This window comes from Zalophus californianus, chromosome 11, assembly GCF_009762305.2.
Source record: "Zalophus californianus isolate mZalCal1 chromosome 11, mZalCal1.pri.v2, whole genome shotgun sequence".
NCBI lineage: Eukaryota > Metazoa > Chordata > Mammalia > Carnivora > Otariidae > Zalophus > Zalophus californianus.
The window spans coordinates 111,939,409-111,948,628 of NC_045605.1; the positions used below are offsets into that span (position 1 = coordinate 111,939,409).

At 62.9% G+C, this 9,220-nt stretch overlaps 1 long non-coding RNA gene across 1 annotated transcript; it reads left to right on the forward strand.

Annotated features, from left to right (window-relative positions):
* Positions 1–5,856: 5,856 nt before the first annotated feature.
* Positions 5,857–8,501, forward strand: LOC113914413. Its single transcript, XR_003517452.2, has 5 exons — positions 5,857–7,233; positions 7,323–7,448; positions 7,529–7,638; positions 7,716–7,844; positions 7,930–8,501. It is a non-coding gene; the product is annotated as an uncharacterized LOC113914413 (long non-coding RNA).
* Positions 8,502–9,220: the final 719 nt, after the last annotated feature.

A 9,220-nucleotide genomic window follows, 5' to 3' on the forward strand; every position in this document is an offset into this window, starting at 1 on the left:
CCTTGAATGTCCCACAGCATGCGGCGGGAGGTCACAGCGCCATCTTGCAACCCCCTGTTCCTCTCCACGCCATGCCTGGTTCTCCCGGCCCTGCACGCTTCTGCCTCCCCTCCCGACTTGGTGATGCTCCTTAAACTCTTACCGTTGACTTCTCCCGGCTCGGGGCAGGGCCTTCTGTCTGTTTGCTTCCAGGTAGCTCAACTCTGACACTTCTGGGGTCCAGGGCAGCCCGTGGGGCCATGGCCTTGTTTCCTCCTGAGCTTCAGTGGAGTCCCAGGCCCCTTGCTCAGGGCTCCAGGGAGCCATTCCCAGCTCATCCAGGAAGTCTGCTAGCTGAGCCACGTTGCCTCCCCTCTGCCTGCCAAGCATCACCTTCAAAGATGACCCCTGTTTGGGCGCCTGGGTGGAAGCATCTGCCTCCCAGCCAGGGTCCTGGGATCGAGCCCACGTCAGGCTCCCTGCTTGGTGGGCAGTCTGCTTCTCCTTCTCCCTCTGTGATCTCTCTCTCTCTCAAATAAATAAAATCTTAAAAAAAAATGTCCCCTGTGTGCCCTGCTCACCCCCAGGGCACTCTGTCCAACACCCCATCCAGTGGCTTGTGTTGGGGTCCCTCATCACCCACCCCTGAGCCTATAAGGGACCACAGGGTGGTGCCCCAATGTCAGCAACTAGCACTTCCCTACAGCTCCCGAATGCCAGCAACCCTTCCCATGGGGACTTGCCCTTGGACTTAACACTGCCCACTGGGTGGATGGTCCATTTGCGCGCACCTGTCTCGCTGCCAAGGGAGCGCACGCTTGGTCCGCCAGGACACACACACATGCAGTGCCTGGGATATCGGCACCTACTGTTTTTTCACGGGCTTGGCGACTGGACTGGACCAGCCTGGGGTGCAGGTGTCAGGAAGTAGCCCTAGAAAGCCCAGTGCCAAGGTGAGGGCTGAGCTCCCGCATGGGCCCCAGCTAGCAGAGGCCTGGGAGGTGGCCTTGTTCTGTGCAGGAGGGCTCCTTCTTCCCAGCTTGTTCCCCGGGAGGCAGTGGTGAAGGACACAGAGGCAGCTGTGAGGTGCCATCAAGCCCAGCAGGGTGGAGATGCCCACAGTGCAGAGGGGCTAGGGTGGTTGGCAAGGGAGTCGGGGTAGGAGGAGAGGGTCTGTCCAGGGCAGTCCACCTACTGGCCTGGCCATGTCTGCGGACTCTGGGCCCCTGAGGTGGGGCTCTGGCCAGCATCGGTCACGGCACCCAGCCACCCGCTGTCACTCTGGACAACATGGGTCAGACCTGGCCCCAGGGGTCCCCAAAGCGCTGGGACCCCAAAGCTCAGCCCACTGTGCAGGGCCCTGATGAGAAGTCCTCTACTGGGGAGTCCCCTCTGGCTAGCTAGGCCAGAAGCTGGTATCCAGCCTCCCCTCCCAAGCATTCTATTGATATGCAAATGCACTATCAAGAAGGAAACAGCCTGAGGCCTCAGCAAATACCTCCAAATACTCCCCAGGGGAACCAGTGGACAAAACAGGTGCCTACGGACCCCAGGAGAGTGCAGTCCATACCCGCAGGGCCTCTGGACCCTGGCACCATGGGGGGCAAGTACTCAGAGGACCTACCATGATGGCTGCCCCCTAGGGCTGCCCAACAGTTTGTGTGCTGCTGGGAGCGCCCCCAGGGACAGCACCACTGACCTGGCTTCCGTGTCATCTGGGCTAAAGGGAAAGTGACAGCAAATGCTTGGAGGTACAGGGTCCCCTGCTCTGGGGTGGACGTGACTGGGAGCCCAGGAAATTGAAGTGTGCAGGGACAGGAGCCCAGGCTCAAGGGGAAACAGTTCTCTTAGGGCCTCCAGCCACACAGGGGTCCCGGGGCCTGGCTGCCTTGCTGAGCGCAGGATACTTGGGTCTTCCTCCTTGTTCTTGGGCTGAACCCCGTAGCCCGTCACATCCCCTGACTGGTCCTGAGTCAGTTGTGGGTAGCAGAAGCGACCGCGAGGTGGCACCACTGACTCACACATCACCGCCCGAGGCGCCTGATGCTGGGGTCCCACCCCCGCGCAGCGTCCCGGGTACACAGTGGTCCACGGGGGTCATCAAGGAGACGGGCACGGGTGGGAGCCACCCCGGGCCAACAACCATCTGAGTCACCCAAGGCTGAAAAGAAGTTGGGAGATGAGAGGGTATACTCGGAGGCGGCGAGGGATCCCCACGCCAGAGATATGGCGGTGCCGGCTTCAGAGGGCGACCCCACAGGTGCCTTGGGCAGGACAGGGTGCCGGGCGCTGCCTTGCTGAGCGCAGGTGGATTTTGGGGTTCTCCCCCTTGCATCGGGTGCCAACCACCAAGCTGACTGCACTCCCTGAATGGTGCCAAGTCAGTTGGGGGTGTTGGAGACAGTGGTGCCCGCGAGGTGGCGGCACCGACTCACACATTAGGGGTGTCACGGCTGAGGCTGAGGTCCACCCGCGATATGACCCGGGTCCGCCCAGGCTTGATTCCGCAGTGGTCCATGAGGGTCATCAGGGAGATGGGGTGCTTGTCTGAGCCACCCCAGGCATGAGGTCAGGGCACCTCATCCACCGCCCCTCAGACACAGGTCCCCTCAAAGCCATCAGCGCCGTCGAGTGGGACTCATGTCACATCTCCCAGGCATGATGATGACAGCACCTGCCACCAAACCTGGAACTTTGCACACCGGACCCAGCACACTGACACCACCAAAGACAGCCCCAAAACTCAGCTTTTTTTTTCTTTAAATTTTTTATTGTTATGTTAATCACCATACATTACATCATTAGTTTTTGATGCAGTGTTCCATGATGCATTGTTTGTGCATAACACCCAGTGCTCCACGCAGAACGTGCCCTCTTATTACCCATCATCAGGCTAACCCATCCTCCCACCCCCCTCCCCTCTAGACTCTCAGTTTGTTTTTCAGAGTCCATCATCTCTCATGGTTCAACTCCCCCTCCGACTTACTCCCCTTCATTCTTCCCCTCCTGCTATCTTCTTCTTTTTTTTCTTAACATGTATTATTTGTTTCAGGGGTACAGGTCTGTGATTCAACAGTCTCACACAATTCACAGCACTCACCATAGCACATACCCTCCCCAATGTCTATCACCCAGCCACCCCGTCCCTCCCACCCCACCCCCACTCCAGCAACCCTCAGTTTCAAAACTCAGCTGTTTAACGGAGCCGGCATCTGCAGCCAGGCGAACACTCGGAGTTCCGCAGACCCCAGGCCACCAGGCATTAACATCTCCATTCATTTCAGGTGTTCAGATGCTAATGACCTGGGCGTGCAGCTGCCTCCCGGTCCTGCTGTGGAAGGTCCTAATGGTTGCCCGGGCACCCAAGCACAGCTACCAATGTGGGGTGCAGGAGACACCCCAGCATCCTGGGGGGTCATTAGAAGTCGGGGATCCTACGTGGAGAGCATGCCCTGTGGCCAAGGGTCCAGTTCCCACATCACAGTCTGGGATCGCAGTGGGCTCGTGGAGCCACGTTTCCCGACTGGCGCGCACTGGGTCTGCACGGGAGCCCACGTGCTGCTAAGAGTGGAATCCCCACTGTACCCTAGGATCCTGGCGCCACCTCTCCAGAGAGGGGATACTTAGGAATCTAGGGGGCCCAGTGTCCTGGGGTGACAGGGAACCCAAACGCTAGAGGGAAACAGATCACACTAGACCTGAGGCAGTGTGGGGTCCTGGGGCCCAAGTGCGGGAGGATTTGTGGGTCCCTCCTCATATGGGGTGCTGACCTGCAAGCTGGTTGTACTCTGGCTGTGCTGTCAGTTGGGGGTGTCAGAGAAAGCGGTGGCCGCGAGGTGGCGGCACTGACTCACACATCACTGCCCAAAGTGAGGCTGGGGTCCGCCCGCACAGCGGCCCGGGTCCGCTCAGGCCTGATACCGCAGCCGCAGTGGTCCCCGAGGGTCATCGCAAAGACGGGGAGCTCGACCGAGCCACCCCACCTGAGTCACCCCCGCCCACGTGGTTGAAGTTGGGGAGATGAGAGGGAATACTTGGGTGCAGTGAGGGATCCCCATCTCGGAGACACCGCGGTGTTGGCTTCAGAGGGAGACCCTTCCCACAGGTCTCGGGCACAGGGTCCCGGGCGCTGCCTTGCTGAGCGCGGGTGGATTTTGGGGTTCTCCCCCTTGCATCGGGTGCCAACCACCAAACTGATTGCACTCCCTGAATGGTGCCGAGTCAGCTGGGAGTGTTGGAGACAGTGGTGGCCGCGAGGTGGCGGCACCGACTCACACATCACTGCCCAAAGTGAGGCTGGGGTCCGCCCGCATGGGCGGCCCGGGTCCGCTCAGGCCTGATACCGCAGCCGCAGCGGTCTCCGAGGGTCATCGCAAAGACGGGGTGCTTGTCGGAGCCACCCCATCTGAGTCACCCCTGCCCGCAATGTTGAAGCTGGGGAGATGAGAGGGTATACTTGGGGACGGCGAGGGATCCCCACGCCGGAGATACCGCAGTGTTGGCTTCAGAGGGAGACCCCACAGGTGCCTCCAGCAGCACAGGGTCCCGGGAGCTGCCCTGCCGAGCGCAGGAGGATTTCGGGGGCCTCTTGCCGCGCCTTGAGCCAAGCCCTGGAGTCCTACCGCACGCCCCTGCACGGTGCCGAGCCGGTTGTGGTGTGCCTACTTCAATGGCCGCGAGGTGGCAGTGCCGACCGCCCGGAGCCGCCGAGGTTGGGGTCCGCTTGCGGCAGAAAGTGGCGGTCTGCACCGTCCTAACTTAGGAGTCCGCCGATGGCAAAGTCTGGGTTTTTCCCACAGTAGACCTGGGGGTTCAGCCATGAGAAAGCTTGGGGCATCGGGTGGTGGGCGGCACCTGGCACTCTGGTGGGGTCCAAGGAGCAGAGTCTACCCGCGGACCTCTCTGAGGTGTGCTGATTCCAGCTCCCTTGCCTCGGCAGGCTCTGCCGATGGTGCCAGCACCCTAGCCTTGGTGGGCGAACCCTGTGGACCATGGGCCCCGATAACCCCCAGTAAGGCCGAGGTGGTCACTCCAGGGACAGATTGGCCAAGGGTACAGCTTGGGTATCTTGAAGCTCTCGGGTCTTTGTTCGGTTCCTGAGCCGGCGGTGCCCCAGGTGGGTGGGGGCTCAGGGCGCTAGTCACCAGAGCGCGCCTGTGAGCCCGGGAACCTGGCGGGTGTGCCTTGTCCGGGTGACGGGAACACGGCGGTCAGGGACCTGGAGCACGCCCCCCACCGCAGTGGGAAGCCCACCCTGTGGAAGCCGCTCTGGCCCCAACAGCCACTGTCAACTGGACGGTGCTGGAGCCGGAATCCGTCACGCACCCTGACCTACTGAGACCCCTGGGTGCTTCCCGTGGCCCAAACTGAGCCCTCATCCCCTACCCTCACCCCCATGTGACTGCCCCCCGTGGACTCCTGGGGCCCTAGGGTGAGTGGGGGGTCTCAGCCACGGTGGCGGGAGAGGGGGGCCCTGAGAGCCGCACAAGCCCACGGAGCCCGCGGCCAGAACGCCCATTGGGAGCAGAGGGAACTCGCTGCGCTCGGGCTGGACGGGCAGCAGTGTGCATGGTCTGCCCCGAGGGGACCCGACTGCTCCGACCCGAGGGGAGGGGGACATTTGGGGACAATGCCAGGCCCTGTCTACGGGATGCCAATGCAAGGGTGTGGAGAATGCCGTCTTTGGAGAATTCTGGGACGGGTGAGGAACGTGCGCTGGACCGGTCTGGGGTGGAGGTGGGCCTTGCGGTGGCCCCGAACACGGTCCCCACTCTGATTGGCTGGCAGGGCAGGGGCGGGAATTCTGGGCGGGGCCACTCCAGTTAGAAAAAGCCCGGGCTAGGGCCGGAGAGCAGGGTGCGGGAGGGGGTGGTGGGTGGGGTGGGATGGGGGGGTTCGGGGGAAACTGGGGAAGCGGGGGTGCCGAGGGGTAACCAGGGAAGCGTGGGGTACTGGGGGCAACCAGGGGAAGATGGGGACAGGGTGCAGGGAAGCTTGAGTGGGCCAAGGATCACCTTGGAAATCTGGAGTCTGGCAGGAGTGGCCGAGGGTTGAGGGGCTGGCTTGGGCAGGGCTGGTGGGCACCTGGCGGGAGTGTGGCGTGGGGGTCCCAGGTGTCTTGGAGTCTGGGTGACATCGGCATGGCATGTGGTGGGCCCAAGCCAGGGGTGTCGAGGGAAGAGGGGGGAGCCAGACATTCATCCCGGTCAGTTTTGGTTTCAGGTCGTGGCGGCTGGTGGACAAGGGGAGCTGGCGAGGGGTTCGCCCAGGACCTGGGGCAGTTGGGCTGTTGCTGGCAGCCGTGGGTAAGTGAGGACAGCGGTCTGTCGGCCAGGTGAGTCCCCTCCCCTCCCTGGGCCTTGCTTTGCTGGCCTTCTGCAAGAAGGAGGTTGCAGGGAGCAAGGAGCAGCGAGGAGAGGTGGCTGACCTCCTGGCAGAGCGGCAGGATGAAGGAGGGTGGTCAGGACAGGTGACATCGTCTCAGGGGGAGCTGAGACTGTGCAGGCTGGGGGGGCCATGCGCCCTTCCCAGGCAGGATGAGCATTTCAAGAGAGCGGGCGGGAGATGAGGCAGGGCTGCCAGCACGGGAGGTGACAGGTGGCTGAGGGGATCCAGCTTGTGGGGGGCACCAGGCCTGGGGCGGACAGGATGAGGTGGGGACTCAGGACGCAGCAGGGTCCCCAGCCGTCACTACATCTCACCCACCGAAATTCATTTAGTAGAAGGTACAGGAGTGGCTCCGGCACGGGCCTCCCAAGGCCCGAGTCGGAGCCTCGAGGGCTGGTGAGCGGGAGAGAAGGAGCAGTGCGCGGGGTGACCCGCAGAAGGACGTCACCCGGAGGGAGCGGGCGGCCGCAGGTACGGGCTCCAGAGAGATTTCTGCAGCAAGGAGGCTGTTGGGGGCCCAGCCTGCGGACGGCCGTTCCCACGTGGCACTGCGACCCAGGCGCTGGCGGGGAGAGGGTGTACCTGGTGACACCGTATGCCCTCACCGCTCAGCCCTGGGTCTGGCATGGCAGACAGGACAGCGTCCAGGGGAGTCAAGGGCACCGGCGAGGCCGGACTAGGCGAGAAGGTTGGGGCAGAGTGAATGGGAGCTCCGGTGGGAGGTCGGGGCGCAGGCAGGGGTGAAAAGCAGGAGCCTGGCGGCGAGCCAGGGGAGGCACTGGCCTCCGGAGCCCGAGGCCAAGGCGGGCCTCTGCGGGCAACGAAGGAGCAGGGATCGGTGCCTCCAGGCTCAGACTGGAGACAGGGGTGAGTGCCCAGCCTGCTGGCGGCGTGCCTGACACCAACCCCACCCCCAGCTCTCTGCGCCCACTCAACCCCCTTCTCCGTCCCCACAGCCAGGTCTCCAGTACGGGTGACGTGCCCTCCAGCCACCGAAGGCCGGGCGCGAGGCTGCGCTCAGAGGGGTATGACATGGTCCGGTGTGATGGTGAGGATGGACATGATGCCGTCCGGCCTTCCTGGTAAGTGCAGGTGTGAGGCACGGCCCCTCCAGGCCAACCGTCCCGCAAAGCATCAGTCACGAGCACTCTTTCTTCCATAGAACATTCTAGGCTGGTACCATGGGGAGTCAGAACACCTACAGGTCTCGTTCCTTTGCCTTCTTGAAGGAGTCAACACACTGCTGCTCTCTAGAACCCTCCAAATGACAAGGTGAGGAGCCCCCCGGCCACCGCGGGGGAGCGGGCTCGGGCGCTGGTGCCCGGCCCTGATTCTCTCCCCGCCTGCAGAAATGGTGCTACCCAGCTCATGCCTGGGCCTTGGAAATGGGACTTCTTCAAGTCCTTCTAGCTCTGACTCAAGAATATGCTGCATTCTGGAACCACTACACTACTTGACTCAGGAATAGGCTCTGGAAGGTGAGTGCGGGCGCCCTTGTTCCAGAAGCTTCCCCGGCCGCCCTGCCCGGCCCCACTCATGTGTCTTGTCACTCACTCTCTACAGGTTAAGCTAAAGGAACGAGATCAGCCTGACAGCACCACCGTCAGCAATGAGCAGCCCCCGTGGCAACCGTCACCCCCCCCCCCGCCTGGCAACTTCATCTCCGTGGCCACCCTGCCGTGGCCAGGCGACCACCAGCCGCCACGCCCCCACGCCCCTCACCCTTCTTCTCTTCTTCCTTTTCTCTGTTCTCTCATTTCCTTTCTTTGCTTTCCTTTTTGCCCGGGAGACTCAAAGCCGCCATGACTCTGTTTCCCTGTCCCTCCTGAATTCAATTTGCACTAAGTCGTTTGCACTGGTTTGGAGTCGTGGAACTGGCCTTGAGTCCCCGAGCGAGTGTGCAAGCGAACTGCTGAGTGTGCCTGGCCTCTGCGGCGCCCGCCTGCCGTCCACCTCTGGGGGTGCCCGGGTGCGGCCGAGCGTGTGAGGCCCCAACCCCCCCTTGCCTAGTCTGGAAGCTCCTAACACCGAGCAGACCTTGAAGCAATTCCACTGTAGAGCCGCTCGCTCTGTGCCCCTCCTCACCAGGGCTTCAGCAGAAGCCTTGGACTCATCAATAAACACAGTTACAGCAATTTGTCTCAGGGACTCTGGAATCCGAGCTGTTTGCCTGGGGGCGGGGGAGATGGGCCTGGGGGCGGGCGTGGGATGGGGACATGAGAAAGGCATATGGGAACGGGGTGGGGAACACGAAGAATGGGAAGGGCGGAAGGTGGGGAGAGGCACGTGGTGGGGAGGGGCGCAGGGACAGGGGGGGGTCACAGGGACGGGGGGGGTACAGGGATGAGGTGAGACGAGGCACGCAGAAGGGGAGGGGACCCGGGGGTGCACATGAGACAGGAAGCTGTTATGGCCGCGGAGGAATCATGGGGGTGGATGAGGAGGGGTGGGCAGGGAAGGGCATATGACACGGGGAGGGGCCTGCGGGGTGGGCTGACGGAGGGAGGGAGACATGGGGTGAGGCGCGGGGAGGGGTCTGTGGGGCCAGGGCCCCTGCGGGGAGGGGTGGGGGGTGGGGGTGGCCGAGGGAGCTCTCCGCAATGGGACAGAAGCCAGACAACACCGAGTTCCCCTCAGCTCTGTCCTGCTGCACTAACTGGCTCCGGGACGGCACCCCTGGGCCTCCCTGAGCCCCTGCCCCGACCCCTGGTCTAGGGGATTCGTTTGCAGAATCATCTAGGGGAGTGGGCTTGCCATGCGGTTGGGTCGGGCCGTGCAGCCCAGGCCAGGAGGGCTGGCCCCTCTCATGCACAGAATTTGGCTGCACCAGGGAGGGGCGGAGGGTAGGGGGGGC